General features: G+C 47.2%; 1 long non-coding RNA gene across 1 annotated transcript in view; it reads left to right on the top strand.

Annotated features, from left to right (window-relative positions):
- The window catches only part of LOC129393225 (uncharacterized), a 34,283-nt gene that overhangs the window by 6,850 nt on the left and 11,885 nt on the right, over positions 1–15,548 (top strand). The window contains exon 2 of the long non-coding RNA XR_008619959.2: positions 1,232–1,593. This is a non-coding gene — a long non-coding RNA (uncharacterized LOC129393225). The remainder of the gene's footprint in view (positions 1–1,231; positions 1,594–15,548) is intronic.

Raw genomic sequence — 15,548 nt, forward strand, 5'->3', positions numbered from 1 at the left:
GAGGGGGCCTGTTCCGGAATGGTTCGACAGTCTGATCAGTGTCTATGGTTCTTTCAGCCTTTTTTCTCGTGGTCACAGGATGGCCTCTGCAGCTGCAAATATCACATCCTCACATGGAAACATCTCAGGTAGAAGGATAAGCATAGGTTGGAAAAGGTGAAAGGTGTTCCTTCTCACACCCCTGTCCTTTAACCTTGGAGGAAAACTCTCTCTGAAAGCTCCAAGCATGCTTCCCACTGCATCTTCTTGGCCAGAACCATAGCTGCAAGGGAGGCAGGGACAGTTAGTTTCTGGGTGAGTCAGGCAAAGAAAGACCAGGGTTGGGAGTGGCTGGTGGCTGGAAAGTCAGTGATGCCTTGACATTTTCCCTCTGTGTAGTGTCTGTTCATTGGCCTCTCTCTGGAGCGGGAGTTCCCTAAGCACAGCAGCTGGCACCAGGTGCTCTTAAGAGTGCATCCTTTGGAGCCTGACTGCCTGAGTTCAAATCCCAGCTATGCTGCTTGTGGCTGAGTTAACGTTTCTGCACTTCATCATTTAAAGGGGAGAGGCAAGCATTCTCACCTACCTCAGAAGGTTGTTTGAGGAGTAAGCGGGTTCATATATGTGAAGCACAGAATGCCAGTTCTCAAAATTGGCTGCAGGCTAAAATCATATGGGGAGTTTGAAAACTTAATGGTGCCTGGCTCCTGAACTTTACCCTGGACTTTCTCGGGCTGGTTACCTGGGAATTTGGTGCTCTTGGTCAAGTTGACCAGCAGCTGTCTCTCTACCAAGGGCCACAGGGAACCTCTAGAAAGGGGGGTGCAGTGGGTTGGTCCTGGGCACTGGAGAAAGTAAAAAATAGCAAGGCTTCTGTCAGATACAGACAGTGGAATCTAACTGGTCTGGGGTGTGGCTTGGGCTTTGGGATTTTTAAAAGCTTGCTAGATGGCTGCCATGTGCAGCCAAGAACAGTGGCTAGCAGAGAGGAAGCATCCAGTAAAGGTTAGCTCTGATTGGTTTAATTCATCATTGTGGCCCCAGTCATGAGCCCAAAGCCTGGCACAGAGTGGGCCTTCAATAGTTGTTTGTTGAAAGAATGAATGAAACGTTGGGGACAGGAAGAGGGAGTTGAGGTTGTTTAGTCCGGCCCTCTGGCACTGGGATTGCTACCCTGCCCACTTGGTTGTTGCCTTGGTTGGAACATCTCCTGTGGGCTCCAGTGCTGCCTGTTTCCTCCTTCTCCCAACAGGCCCCCAAAGGCTCTGCGCAGACCAGCACTGTCTCCTCCTTCATCCACAGAGAGGATGAAAGAACATGGCAAGAGGAAGACTCACAGAACCCCACAGAGAAGCTTTGAGAATTGGGCTGTCTGGCTCTCCCATCGCCCATTTGGCCACCAGCTTTGGTCCCAGCTGCTGTGCCCTCGGGGGATGCATTATGGCCCTGAAAGGGGCCCTTGTCCCTTTTTGGGGTGTCATCCTGGCTGGGTGGTATGGATTTCTGCTGTAAACATGGCCCATCTGGGAGAAGCCCAGGTGCCACGTTTTGAACAGCTCTGAAACTTAAAGCTCAGAAGGCTTTGAAATGCAAATATTTTGAAGGAAACATAAGGTAAACATGAGTGCTTATTTCCCCCTGATGAAAACAATATGCTGTTTGCTCTGAAATGTAAATAGGACCTAGATCGCTTTTAAAGAAAGCCATGTCTCATATTTTTAGGTCCAGGGTAATATCGTTCCTAAGAATATGTGCATCCGGCAGCCTTCCCACCTGCCTGAATCCACACTCCCTTTTTCATTCCTGATGCCCCTCATTCCAGCCGTTGCTATCTTCTCCCATAAATATTCCAAATCCACCTCCCCCCTTCCCAATCCGGAATGCCACACTCCCCCGCCACAACCGTCATCTAATTTTTCCAATACTCTCTGAGTGCTTGGGAGTTCCTTTTGGATAGAATTGGGGAAAAAAAAAAAAATCTGTAGCCAAAGGCGTTTCACTGACTTGAAAGAGATTTTATGGTGCATTGAGTTCTAATCAACTTTAATAAGTATTTAATGCAGGATGGAGACTTTGCCCTCAGCCCCGAGGCCCAGCCATGCATGCTCGCGGCCCCCTGTTGGCCATGAGAGTAAGGACCGCTGCTGGGACCGGTGTTTTGGGTGGGCGCGGCGAGTGACAGCTGCAGAGAAACGAATAATTAGCGATTTCAACCCCTGATAATGAGTAGCTCCATGATCCTTCTTGGAGCCATTAGGAACATCTATCTTATTAATGATCCCGCTCGACAGCCGCGGGCCCGGGTGCCCGCTCCTCTCTCGCTCCTCATCTGTGCACAGAAGAGCGGAGATGGAAGGTGGTCATTTTTCATCTCCCTTAGTAGTGGGGGCTCGAGCTTTCTAGGCCGGCCACATCCCTAGGGCTGATCGGGATCCACCCATGCCCCATGTACCATTCACCCTGGGCACTCCTCCTGTCGCCAGCAGAGAACACCTTTCATATGTGCCCACCTGGTGCCTCTTGGGCCAGGGGTGCCATCACCCACAGTATGCTCTCTTCCCTCCCTGCCACTTGCCTGGGATTGGCTATGATCACCATATTTGGGCAGGTACCTGCTAAGGGTTCAGGGCCTTATCCAGGTTCACACAGGTAGCAAGGGCCAGCGCCAGGATAGGATGCTTGTCTTTTTTGTGGGTTTTCCTGCTGCTCCATGTTGGACTACTAAGTGAATTCAAGGAAATAGCAGCCCTTCCTGGCTGGTTTTCTTAAAGTCAATGTCCAAGTCAGCAGTTGCAGACTGTCTACCAGCTGCATCTGGTTTGTAGGTATGAATCTGTTTGACCTGCACATGTCTTAATAATTGGGAAATAGCCACTTAAATTTCCAGATTTACTGAGAAATTGGAAGACTTGGACACATTAAATTTGTAGTTCTGTATGGCTAGATCTCAGGGGGCACCTGCTCTTTTAAGACAGTTTGCCACAGGTCCCACCACTCCCTATCATCCCATGCCTTGCCTGACTGACTCACTTATGTTACCTGTCTGTTCCCATATCTGTCTGTGTTTGAGCTTGCTGTGTTTGAGATGAGAAAGTCAAGGTAGATAGGTCAAGTGACTTGCCTATGCTAGTAAGTGGCAGAATTCGGTTTTAAACTTAGTTTTCTTGACTGTAGCTTCAGGGCAGTTTTTCATATAGCCAGATAATTCAGTTATCAGATACTGAATGGACGGCGATGCTGAAAGGGGGGTGAATTTTGCAAGTGACCTAGAAATCTTTTCTCTGATTCAACTTCTGGACTATAATAGATGACTATGTCATGAACGAGTACCTGCTCACTTTAACTGGCATATCCCCCTTCTCCTAAACATCCTTCTTCCTCTAGAAGTTTCTGTTCTTGCTCCCTCCCTTAGACCCCTGCAGATTCTGCCATGTTTTTAGAGGCCGCTACTTCTCTAGCCTCACTTGATTGTCCTGGACATGGATATGTGACCAAAGTTGAGCCAATTTCAATGCTTTTTCCCATCTGGCCAGGGATAGTTGGTTCAGGGCTGAGCATTGCATCCAAGTTGTGTGAACTATTTAGACCTGTGATGTTCAAATCTTATTTTATCAGCAGATGCCTTTTCTTAAACAAATGAGATGGGCAATAGAAAACATCTACCGGGAATAACATGGTTAAGGTTGGCATGGACTTGGAATCCCACTCACTTGGATCCCACATTCTACCCCAGTAGTTCTTCAAAGTTTGTGGGAACTCTAGGGCCCCACAGAACACAGTTTGCAAATGGTTTTCCTTGAGAACAAATAAGTGGCAAGATCCCAGCCACCCACTGAACACGCCAGCAGATGCCTTGCTGTAACCATCACCTTGGAGACAAGATGGGCAGAGCTTGAGAAGCCCTTAGCGACTGTTCATTTTTATAGGGTGAAAGTAAGCCTTAGAATGAATATCTGAATCAGTGCTTCAACCTAGAGTTTGAATCTCCTTGTTTTTCCTAAATTTTTTTTCTGGAAGAACCTTCACCCCTCTGTCCCAGCCTCACACCAGTACTCTATCTCCCATCCTGAAATTGTAAGCTTTTAGGGAAATGAAGAATGACTCCACTCACTAAGCAAACAGAACTTGTTACTTAACAAGTGGTAAGTAGTTTAAACATTGCTTTTATGTGAAATGTATACACATAAAACAGAAGAGAATGCAACATTCACCTGAGGCTTCAAAATAAAACATGAGACTTGAAAGGGATTTGGGGGTTATAATGTTGCTTTGGATAAAATCTTCTGGTGCTCTTGAACAGGGCCCTCAAAATTTCTCTGTAAAAGGCAAGATAGTAAATAGTTTAGGCCATACAGTCTCTGCTGCAATCACTCAACTCTGCTTTTGTAATTAGAAACAGCCTTAGATAACATGTAAAGGAATGGGTGTGGCTGTGTTCCAATAAAACTTTATTTAGAAAAACAGGTGGTGTGCTGGGTTTGGCTGTAGTTGCTGGTACCTGCTCTAGGTCAATGTGGGTACCCTGCTTTGTTTTTATAGGTTTCTTAGTAGACACATCTGAGAGCAGTATATGACACTAACTAGGTATCCTACAATTCATTCGATTCTGACACAAACTTCCTAAGGCAGATCCCGCAAGTTAAGGGCTCAGCCTCCATTTCATATGCACTTCTGTCTGGCCAACTACAAATTCCCAGGTTCCCCTATCCCCAATCCAGGCTTGAATATTTGCCAGAATGACTCACAGAACTCAGGAAAGTGCTATCCTTATGACTGTTGTTTTGTTATAAATGATACAAATGAACAGGTTCACCAGGCAGGTCTTGGGGGTGAGGGGCCCGTGAAGCCTAAGATATTGACTATCTTGCCCTTTACAGAAAAAGTTTGATGATCCTGAGCAGTGCATCAGGAAATGCTCTCCAAAGCCACATTATACCCCCCAGATACCCCTGAAGTTCAACTGTTTTATTTTCAAGCCTTAGGAAAATATTGCATTCTCTTCTATTTTATGTATATACATTTTACAAACAGAGTGTTGCAGAGCTTCCATGCTCTCTCCCAGTGGAATGTGGGTATGGCACTCTTCCAGCAGTGTGGAAGTTGCCCAAACCTTGTTTCAGAGTTTCTATCTGGGGTTTCATTAGTAGGCGTGATTGATGAAATCATTGGCCATGAGATTGAATTCAATTTCCAGCTGCACCCTCTCTCCCAAGGGGTTGGTGGGGGTGGTGAAAGTTCTAGCTCTCTAATCACATGCTTGGTGTATCTGGTGTGGCCAGCCCCTCTCTTGAAACTATCTAAGGGCCCACCTTGAATCACCTCATAAAGTTAGGTATAACCAAAAGGTGCCCATTATGAATAACGAAAGACACTCCTATCACTCAAGAAATTCTATGGGTTTTTGAAGCTCAAAAACCAAATATGTATTTTGTATTATACCACAATTGGCAAATGGATTTTACTTCATTTCCCAACTCCAACTGATTGGTCAAGCCTGTTTGGAGTGCTAGGCTGTAGATTCTGAGGCTGGGTCCAGGTTCACTGGAAAGAGTGCTGTAATCAATTAGTGATGTCTGCCATGGGTAATACAGGAGGCTTTAGCAGCACGTGTGCCATGTATCTGCCATTCCTAAAGGGAAATCTCTGTATCTGGCACCTGTTTTCAAATAGTATTTTCTTATCTTCCCAAATTTTGCCTGCTAACCTGTATTTATGCTATCTAACCCCTCAAAGAGGCTATACTGAGGTCAGATCCTACTATCTTCCCGACTTGATTTTAGGTTTCAGGAGAGCAGGTTTCCTGGTGACCATGCATGAAAACTCCAGTAAGGAATATAGCCAGCATCACTCTGTGTACAGAGTTAAGGCTGCAAGAGGGGAGGGGAAAAGAAGTCAGCGAGGGTGTATAGAGGTCAGCTTCCCTGAGAGGTAGAGGGCTGATCAAGGTCCCGAAGAATGGGCAGGGTGGGGTAGGTGGAGGGGAGAGGAGGGTATATGTCAGGAAGTGAGGTGTTGAGGAGCTGTGGGAGAAAGAGCTGAGGGCCAAGTCTTGTCCCCGACTTCAGAGGGCTTGAGATCCAGGTAGAGTTGGTAGCTGTGGGAGCCCTTGTTGTTGCTGGACAGGAGAGCTACATGGGACTATTTTGACATGGGGGAAGATGCATGGAAGGGCATTTCTGGCCAAGCTTAGAAGAACATGAGCAGGAGGAAGTGCTCCTGTTTGGAGCAGCCTGGCCACTGCAGGGAAAAGAACCTCTCCAGGTGCACGCATTGGCCCATTGTGTAGGAGAAGCCAGATCATGCTTACCTTCCATTCCCATGCACCAAGCAATCAACCCCAGAAGTGGGGTCCTCTAAAAACTTGGCTGCATCTGCCAGAGTCTAGTGGTGGGATCAAGGAGAAGAGAAACCTATAGAGGAGAAGGGAAACCTACAGGAGCGTGTGCCAGATGAAATGAGCAGACATTTTCTAGATATCCTCGTTGGGCTGACACACATGGCTGTGAGGAACGAAACTGTGCAGTAGGAGCTTTGTGATCCGCTTGGCTGACCTGGAGCTGATGTTTGGATTAAGGTCTTTCACCAACTCTGATGAAGCACCTGCCAACATGGTGCTGGTGATGTTCACTTGCACAGCCCATGTAAACCTTTGAGGAGCAGGTACTGCGCCCATTTAACAGATGAGAAAGTCAAGGTAGATAGGTCAAGTGACTTGCCTATTCCAATAAGTGGCAGAATTCAGTTTTAAACTTAATTTTCTTGACTCTAGCTTCAGGGCAGTTTTTCATATAGCCAGATAATTCAGTTATCAGATACTGAATGGATGGCGATGCTGAAAGGGGGGTGAATTTTGCAAGTGACCTAGAAATCTTTTCTCTGATTCATCATCTGGGCTATAATAGACGACCATGTCATGAAAGAGTACCTGCCCACTTTAACTGGGATATCCTCCTTCTCCTAAACATCCTTCCTCCTCTGGAAGTTTCTGTTCTTGCTCCCTCCCTTAGACCCCTGCAGATTCTGCCATGTTTTTAGAGGACCCTACTCCTCTAGCCTCACTTGATTGGCCTGGACGTGGATATGTGACCAAAGTTGAGCCAATTTCAATGCTTTTTCCCATCTGGCCAGGGATAGTCGGTTCAGGGCTGAGCATTGCATCCAAGCTGGGCCTATCCCAGGCAAATCTTTGGCCTGAAATTTTTTAAGACGGAGCTGAAAGGGAGTCTCCAGACTCTCCCCACAATGCAGGCTCTAGGGTGGTCAAAGCCAGGAGCACCCGGCCTCTGTGTTGCATGACATGCTGAGGAGCTGGCCTGCAGGTGAGAGGGAATGAAGCCCCTGCCGAGAGGATCAGAGATGAGAGATGGAGGGAGGAGTTTCTGTTCTAATTCTGGTTCCTGTTTCTCTGAGGCCCGGCTGCTTTCTGCCTTTCCTCAGTTGGATCATTGAGCCTCCTTTTGGATTCTGTGAGTGAATACATTCCCCTTTTGGCCTCAGCTAGTTCGAGCTGGATTTCTGTCACTGGCAACATGAGTTCTGACTGACACATAGCCCGTGTGGAAGCATCTGCCATTCATATGCGCATGAGATATTTACAGGGCTGGTCCTGCATGCATGGCACTGTGCACAGATGCAAGGGCACTGGGCAGGGGAGCACGGAGAAGTGGAGAAGAGGGTTCTGTTCAGAGATTTGGGGTGCAGACAGGATCCATCTGCAGGGGACAAATTTGTACAGGCTGATCATAGACTCTCAAGGATATAAAGGGACATCCCTGACACCCAGATGTCACCTAGCCTGGGGTTGGACCCATGACCCCCAAAGCAGATTCTAACATGTTATGTCTTCACCTTGAAGGAGGAACATGAATATCTCCAGATCTCAGAGAGGATGTCTGACCCTTGAGCCAGAAGAAGGCCCATTTACTCTGTGTTCACTGATTAATCCTGAATGCCAAATGTGGTGCCTGATACACAGGAGGTACTTCATAATCATAATGTGAGCTGAATGAATGAATGAATGAATGCATAAATTAATGCATGCTCAGCTCCGCTGAGCTCACTCCTCTTCCAAAGCAGTGGAGGAGGATGCAGCCTCTGTCTTAGACATGTCCTAGCAATTCTGGCTTCCTTCCAGAGCCTTCCAATCCTCCCTGTCCCCTGTTCACCTGCACCGCCTCCCTGAAAGGAGAGTTATATAGAAAGAGGGTCAAAGCCCCAAAGCCCGAGGTCAATCCCATTCCTGCACTAAGCCAAGTCCTGCCTACCACTCACACCACGTCTGGTGGTGTCCTGCTCTTCCCTGCTGTCTCTCTGTCTCCTGCATGAATGCACCCCTACTCCCTGCACAGATGTGTATGCAAAACCCATCCTGTCTTGGCACTCACTGTCTTAAAGGCACTCAGTAAATGTTTGCTGAATGAATGTGGAATGAATTAGATTAAACAGATACACTTATCTTGCTCTAGCCTCCGTGAGATGGTTTGCTGTTTAAGAGCTCAGCAACTCACAGGGGAGATGTCACCTCAGGGATCGGGATGAAGAATGGACCAAAGTGCTGGAATAGATGGAGGTTCAGGGCACTATGGGTGAGCACCTGAGGGAGGGACTCACAGAGGGGTGGCATTTGCACTGGGCTCAGAGGGAATGAGTAGGAGTATAGCTGGTCAAGAGTATACCTGGTAGGAGTGTATCTGCCAGGATATGTTATGAATTACAGTGATAGGAAAAGAAAATCTCAAACAGAGGTAGGGTAGACTTCAGGGTTGGCTGATTCAGCAGCTCTCAGATGCTACCTGGGACTCAGGTTCTTTCTCTCTCTACTCTGTCATCCACGGTGTTGATTGCATTCTATAGTCAAACAATGGCTGTCAGCAACATTGGGGGCAATGTGTGTCCTAGTCCTTGTCTAGTGGGAGAGAGGGGAATCACTCTTCCAAGCGTAAATTATAATTGGATTGGTCAATTTTGGAAAAGAACCTGCCCCTGGACAAATAAGTCACATGGGAGTTCCCTGTGTTGATTGACTTAGAATAATAGGGCCCACCCCTGGGAAGGATGAAATCAACTGCCCTTGAGCCACTGGGTTGTGTGGGGAATAGGGGGTGGGGGATACCAGAACAAAACAGAGGCCAGACAGGAGGCAGGGAGGATGGGTAGCAATGAAGAGAGTCCACATTGGAGTAGGGGAAGATGCATGGAAGGGCATTGCTGGCTGAGGGAACAGGCCATGTTAAGGGTTAGTGTCAGGACTTCTGTGTTTGGGAGATAATAGGAGCCAAGTGGAGAAGGGGCTGAGAGGCAGATGCCCAAAGGCAGGGCTTGAATGCCATGCTGGGGAATGGGATCTCCCTAGGAGAGTGGACTTCTGTGGACAGGAGAAGGGGAATGAGAAAAATGCTGAGCAAGCCCAATCCCTCCTTCCTTGGGTTCTCATGGCGGTACCATCCCAGGATTACCATCTGAAGTAGACTGGGTTCTGCAGGTTTAGACAAGGCTTGGGTCTACATTTCCCCACGTCCCCTTCTCTTTGGGGTTCTGAGTTAGGGCTGGCCACATGTGGAGCTGTGGGAGATTTGGAAGGTGGAAGCAGAGAAGAATTAATCATTCTCAGAAGGTCATGGCCATCAGACAGGGTGACAGATGCAGAAGTGCCCACGGGCGTCCAGGGTCCCATTCATCTTTCCAACTCTTGGCCTTGCCCACCTCACCAGTGGGGGGGCCCCGAGCTAGCCACCAAGTGCTGGACTGAAGGTCCCCCAGAGGCAGCAGCCTCCATAGCCCCCGCTTCCTTCCCACCTGCCCCCCTGTTCCCGTGCTTCAGGCTGTTGGTGCCTTCCTCTGGTCCTCTCCCAGACCTTGACTGCCCAGCCCACCCGCATCTGTGTAAGCATAAAAAACTCAAATGCTATGTTAAGACTAGTTGTCTTAACACCTACACATTCACTGGAGTCATCCTCGAGTAATAATAGCTCAGCTTGACCCGATCAGAGAGGCTGAACTATAGCATAACAGCACAGACTGCTGGCTTCAGATCCTGGCTCCCCGCCTACCTGCTGTGTAAACTTGGGTGAGTTTTCCATGTCTCTGTGGCTCAGCTTCCTCCTCTGAGAAGTGAGCCTAAGAATAGGACTAGCTGCAGAGAGTGGCTAGAGGAGCCCATGAGTTGACAAGGCAGCACGATTCGCACAGTGCCTGGAACATAGTAGGTGCTGTGTAAGTGATAGCTGTTGTTACCACCTATTTGTCGTGTTCCAGGCAGCAGCCCAGGTGTTCACACAGGTGTTAATTCATTTAATCTCCCCAACAGTCCTGTGAGAGTGGTAGTGCTATTAACCCCATTTACAGAGTCACAGAGAGGCTATTAGGTTGGAACATATGAAATTGCTAGTTTTGTAGGTCAAACATAGTTCTGTATCAGCAATTGCATGTGGCTCACAGCTAGCATGACTGCAGGTCTCAAAGCCGGGCAACCTGCCCAAGGCTATGCAGCCTGCACTTTTACTGGAGCACCTACTGGGCACCACAGAGACGGTGTGTCCTCTGTTACAGAACTTATAATATTACAGGAGGGCTGTTTATGTAACAAAGGCTGTGCACATGGAACAGGGAACTACAGACTATTTTCAATACCTTTCCTCTACACCTTAGCTCATTTGGGCATATCAGACATAGACATCACCTCTTCCATGAAGCCTTCCCTAACTTCCCCCACCAGAGAAGTCAACCCTGGCACAGAGTCAGAGGTAGGAGAGGGCCCTATTTATCTGGGGGACAGTGGGAAGTTTTGTGTGGCTGGAATGTCCACTACTTGAAGAAGAGCCTGGAAAGGGACCCAAGCCAGAGGAAAAGACTTCGGATGACAATGGGGTTTGGCTCCATTGTCACCATGAGAATGAGCCATCCAGGCCAACTCTTCTTACTCATGAAATGCCACTGAATCTCTTGATCTTCGCCTGCCCTTAGGCCTCCTTGGAAGGTGCTCCTTGGTGAGGGTGCACCCGGGAGCCTGAAATGACCTGTCTGGAAAGAGGTGGGCAAGTTTCCAAGCCTGGTGGCATCACAGGGACTTCCTGGCTTTTGCCTGAGGCTGCAGTCCCTGTAAGAGTGACCCATTGAGTTGGCCTCTGCCCTGGGAGTTTCAGGCGGCCCCACGTCCCACCTTCTGCTTTGCATCCTCTGGATCTAACCTGCCTTCCCAAATCCAGGCCCGTGGCTTTGTTCTGGGAAGCACCATCTCAGCCCAGGCTCAATGCTGCCCATCCCATCCCCATGTCTGTCCTGTACTCCTCTCTCAGGGTCAGGGCTATTCTCCTCTTATCTGGGGTGAGGGAATCTGACAGAATGTACCAGAAGCCAGGTCTCCCTGAGGGCTTTCCCAGGACTGCCAGGGAGAACTGGGGGTGACCAGGGTCTCCTATTCCCCTGCATGTGTTAAGAACTTTGGGTGTGGTGCTGGGCTCCCTGGTAGGAATCCTGGTCTGGCCGTTCCTAACCAGTTTCTCCTTTGCAAAATGGGGCTTACAGATAGCACTTACTTCCGAGGCCAGTCAGTGTTTAGCAACTGGTCTTGGAGTATAGTTCCAACCTGAACATTGATTGGTATTTTTCTGTACCTCAATGATTGAGGTGAACGTGAAACAATGAAGATGTAGGTACAGACTTGACACTCACTTGTCAAAAGCATGAGTGACTTTGCTGAATTGGATAATAGATTTTGAATACAGAAAAAAATATTTTGTCGGGGGGGCTACTCACAAACTAACAGCTATAGACCGACACAGGCACACTTTTAAGTTTCATTTGGAAAATTAATATTTTCTCCATCACTTTTTTAAGTCTAGAAAAATCAATAAAAAATAAGTCAAGCCTTTGTCAATTTTCATAGTGACGTCACTAAACATGGAATTGGAAGAGAGGCTTAGTAGCCACCATGATATGGCGTTTCCACTGCAGAAATACAATAGAAGCACACGGCCCTGGCAGCATAGAGAACAATAAAGTGCAGTGAGATAATTCGGAAGTGATGAGTTTTGAGGATTTCTTACTTTTGTTTTTAGTATAATTTATTTTTAACTTATGTAATTTAATTTTAAAATAATAGTCATATTTATCACCCAGCTTGTAAAATTCTTGAAAATTTAACAATTGGCTCTTGTGAGCCGGTACAAGCTGGCTCCAGCATGCCACCCCAAGGTTATTACAGGGGGCAAATAATTGAATGTTTTCAAAATGTTCAGAAAACACTGGCATATTGAGTAAGCCCTCCATAAAATGTTAGCTAATCTTCTTACTTACTATTATGATTCTCGATTGGAACTTTGGTGAAGTCAGGGGCTGAGGTTAGGTGTGTTTTCCCACTAGACTAAGTTCCACTTGAGGACAGGGATCTCCTTTTGTTCTCCTGGCATCTAGCATAGGCCTGGCCTGCAGGAGGTGGTGGGCAATGCTCTCTGAGTTGGCATTTTTCCTGCTTGACCTGGATGGACGTCCGTTTCACTCTCGCTCACCTGTGGCCATTTCTGAGTCCTTCCCGGCATCACAAGCCACAGATGCCATCAGGTGGGCCTGTTGGTCTTTCCCTTTTCCTGTTGCCTTGTCAGGAAAATCTCACAAGAAGGTGCATATGTGGGAAGACCACTTCTCAGGTTCTGACCCAGGAGAGGAATCGAAGGCAGATATTGTCGGCTCCATGCCTGCTTCCCGCTCTTTAAAGAGACCTGGGGGTGTTTACAAGTTTAAAGCCTCACAACATTGGGATTGAAGTAGCTTTGCCCCTTTGTATCCACGGGGTCTGCATCTATGGACTTAACGAACTGTGGATCCAAAATACTCAGGAAAAAAAAATCCACAAAGTTCCAAAAGCAAAACTTGAATTTGCTGTGCTCTGAGTCCTACGCTGAATCCACATGAATGAAGTGATGTGCAGACATTGTATTAGCTATTATAGTATAAGTAATTAGAGATGACAAAGTATAAGGAAGGATGTGCATAGGTTATATGCAAATACTATCCCATTTTAAACCAGGGACTTGAGCATCCCTGGATTTTGGTATCCATGATGGGTCCTGGAACCAATCCTTAGTGGATACCCAGGAATGACTGTGCTTGCAAGAGGTGGCTGAGTTCCCATCTCCCTGCTGAAACTAATGGATGTGCCAACCCTATGCAGGGGAAACATGTACTTAAGGACCCAAATCTTACTGGAGGAGGGACTTGTGAGGAGGGAGGAGCAGAGAAGTTTGCTCAGAGTCTGATAAAAGTAGCGTGAATGCTTTTTCCTTTATCCACAAACATTTATTGAGCGTGGATCATGCGCCAGGATAGGGCTGGCTTCTGGGGATATGAAGTAAAAATTCCACAGCCTTTTCTCTCAGGGAGATTACATTACAGTAAAAGGAAGCAAAGAGCCTATTGGAAGGGCTGTCACTGGACACAGTATGGAATCCCCCTTAGCAAGTTGCAGCTGCTCAGGTGGGGGCGGTTGGTCCTGGGGAAGCATTGGGAAAGGCTCAGTAGAGGGGTGATGCGTGGTTTGCTTGTTGCAAGGTGGGGAGGTGCTCACCTGATGATTAAGGGACAGAGGCCATGGTGCTGTGGGCAGGAAGTCCCTCATGGACGGGCAAGGCCATGTGGCAGGGACTTATGTGACCCAAGCAAGTGAGAGGAAGGGCACAGGGCAGGGCTTAGCAGAGGAGCCAGGAAGCAGCAACAGAGAAGGGGTTCACCCTTAAAGGAGCAGTCCATAAAGAGATGGCAATGAATAGGTCAGAAGGTGAAGGAAGACAATGAGACAATGATAGGTACCCCAGAGTAGAGCCTAGAGCCTGCACAAAGACAGGTGCAGGCAGCTTATTTGTCAGGTGATCGTGAAAGCTGGATCTGGCAATAGCCGATGGTAGATACAGAATAAGGAACTCACTGAGGATGAAGAATGTGCAAGGATCAAGGATAATGGTGAACTTTAGGGACTTCAGGGTTTGCATTTCAAGTTTTCTTTCCTTCAGATTGTGTATGTGTGTGTGTGTGTGCGTGTGTTTGTGTGGGTGTGTCTGTATGTCTGTGTGCTGGACTAAAGAGAGAGAAGGAAAAGTTGCTCTTTTCTTGGGACTGTGGGATGACATGGGCATTGAGGTTGGACAGATTTGATTTAGAATCTTTGGTTCTGCCATAGTGTGATCTGGGCGAAATACTTGGAACTCAGTGTTGTTATCTCTAAAATAGGGATAACAATATTTCTCTCCCAAGGTACTTCTGGGCTTGAATAAGGAAAGGTTTGTAGAAGAGTCTGACACAGATTAGATAGTCAGAGCCTCAGCATTGTCTTGAGAGACAGTGTGGTGGTTAAGAGAACAGATTTTTGAACCAGGCTGCCTGCCTGGGTTCAGGCCCCAGCTCTATGCTGTCCAGGCTGTAATGCACACAGCGACAGCATTGGCAAGAGTAGGGGTGTGACGAGATGTGAGGCTGGATTGGTAAACACGTCCAGAGAGCTGAGACCAGAGCCCAGGCCAAGACTGGACTTCATCTACCCTGAGCTCTAGGGCCCTGGCCACTGTGCTACTCCCAGTGACTTAGTTTTTCCTCTGCCAGGAGAGGGTGAACTGACACACACCTATCAAATGTGCTGCTCAGATACCAGCACTCCCTATCTCTAGCAGACATTATCGATGGAACAGACACTTTCTGGTGGAGTTTGGACATTGTCTCATTCAGAGTGCTTCTTGACATGGGCTACACGTGGGCCCTGCAATTGATCAGACTTGCCACATGAGATTTTCCATCTAGGTCTAGGTGAACTCTCTAGATGTTCCTGTTCTTAGACCTGGACAAGCCCAGCTTCTGCCCAGGCCCCATGCTTTACAGGGCCTTTCTCCAAGTTTTCAGAAAATGTATAGCTAACCACGGTCCTCATTTTTTCACTTGGCTGGGTCTCTCCCAACCCTGCAAATCGGGTAGGCTGTGGGATTTGTGTCTATGGGGTTGTTCCTGGTTCAATTCTAGAAGGGCAAAGTATTGAGTAGATTACCTATGTTGCCCAGCATGGTATTTCTTCCCTTTTCTTTTAAATAACAGTACTATTAAGATATAGATCACACACCATATAATTCACCCATTTTAAGTGACAGTTCAATGGTTTTTAGTGTATTCAGAGTTGTGCGCCCATCACCACAATCAATTTCAGAACATTTTTATTGCCTGAAAAGAAATCCTGTATCATTTAGCCATCACCCCCTTATCTCCCCTATCTCTCCTAGCCCTAAGCAACCACTACTCTATATTCTGTCTCTACAGGGTTTCATATTCTGGACATTTCATATGAATGGAATAATACAATATGTGGTCTTTTGTGACTGAATTCTTTCACTTAACATAATGTTTTCAAGGTTCACCCATGAGGTAGCATGAATCAGTACTTCATTCCTTTTTATGGCTGAATAATATGCAATTGTAGGGACATATCACATTCTGTTTATCCATTTGTCCATGATAGACCTTCAGGTTGTTTCCAACTTTTGGCTATTATGAACGATGTTGCTATAAACATATATGCAAGTTTTTGTAAGGACATA

Source organism: Pan paniscus, chromosome 8 (assembly GCF_029289425.2).
Source record: "Pan paniscus chromosome 8, NHGRI_mPanPan1-v2.0_pri, whole genome shotgun sequence".
Taxonomy (NCBI): Eukaryota; Metazoa; Chordata; class Mammalia; order Primates; family Hominidae; genus Pan; species Pan paniscus.